This window comes from Limulus polyphemus, unplaced genomic scaffold (genome assembly GCF_000517525.1).
Source record: "Limulus polyphemus unplaced genomic scaffold, Limulus_polyphemus-2.1.2 Scaffold5069, whole genome shotgun sequence".
In the NCBI taxonomy this organism is placed as follows: Eukaryota; Metazoa; Arthropoda; class Merostomata; order Xiphosura; family Limulidae; genus Limulus; species Limulus polyphemus.
In genome coordinates this window covers 54,278-55,919 of record NW_013670679.1, presented here as the reverse complement: position 1 = coordinate 55,919, position 1,642 = coordinate 54,278, and positions in this window count along the sequence as shown.

The following is a 1,642-nucleotide window of genomic DNA, read 5'->3' as shown; positions in this document are numbered from 1 at the left end:
GGGGTCCACATATTATATTGTTTTTATTCCGTTAACTACTGTGGGGATCCACATATTATATTGTTTTTATTCCGTTAACTACTGTGGGGTCCACATATTATATTGTTTTTAATCCGTTAACTACTGTGGGGGTCCACATATTATATTGTTTTTATTCCGTTAACTACTGTGGGGGTCCACATATTATATTGTTTTTATTCCATTAACTACTGTGGGGTCCACATATTATATTGTTTTTATTCCATTAACTGCTGTGGGGTCCACATATTATATTGTTTTTATTCCGTTAACTACTGTTCCACCTCTGATATCTCCAGGGTTCCTCAAGTCGAGCTATGGACTTAAAGATGAAACAAGATTTCCATCAGGCCATTGGCTTCCAGTATTCTCTACCGAAATCTAAACAGGCTGATGGTCACAGACGAGTCAAGTCACAAGGGAACATTGAAGCCTTGACTGTTACCCCAGTCTGACATTTCAACCAATTAGATAACAAGATGGTTAGCAAAATATGTTGTTATGTAAACGAACAGCACAATTCTGGAACTAGATACAAATCTATTTCATTGCCATGGTAATGGTGGTGTTACGGAGAACATGAATGAATAGTAACAACTGTTGATAGGTGTTATTACAAAGCAGTCATGCCAGACTTTACAAACAACAACTGTGTAAAATCTTGTATGTATTCTGCCAATGAGGTGTCCAGAACTATGTTTGTAATGTTTTAAATAGACTTATATAATATCTACCACACATGGTATTATGAAAGACAGAAAGATCAAAATGCTATTTTAAAAGAGTATTCATTATCCCAACTATTCAGAAGAGATTGGACAACCTGGATATATTGAGTAACTAAATAACATGGTGACAGAATAATTCCAAATCAAGTCCAATCAAAATGTAATGTTCATAAATAATATTGTAATAGCAACAGCCTTAAAAAGTCAATTATATTCATACAGTCAGTAATTACTGTTAGCTATGATGTACAATGTGTTAGACAGTTGGTGTAGACTGTTAGATGTGTTGTACAGTGTGTTAGACAGTTGGTGTAGTCTGTTAGATGTGTTGTACAGTGTGTTAGATAGTTGGTGTAGACTGTTAGCTGTGCTACCCAGGGTGTTAGACAGTTGGTGTAGGCTGTTAGTTGTATTGTACAGTGTGTTAGACAGTTGATGTAAACTGTTAGCTGTGCTACACAAGGTGTAGTCTGTTAGCTGTGTTGTACAGTATGTTAGACAGTTGGTGTAGTCTGTTAGATGTGTTGTACAGTGTGTTAGATAGTTGGTGTAGGCTGTTAGTTGTGTTGTACAGTGTGTTAGACAGTTGATGTAAACTGTTAGCTGTGTTGTACAGCATGTTAGACAGTTGGTGTAGACTGTTAGCTGTGTTGTACAGCATGTTAGACAGTTGATGTAAACTGTTAGCTGTGTTGTACAGTGTGTTAGACAGTTGATGTAAACTGTTAGCTGTGTTGTACAGCATGTTAGACAGTTGGTGTAGACTGTTAGCTGTGTTGTACAGCATGTTAGACAGTTGGTGTAGACTGTTAGCTGTGTTGTACAGCATGTTAGACAGTTGATGTAAACTGTTAGCTGTGTTGTACAGTGTGTTAGACAGTTGATGTAAACTGTTA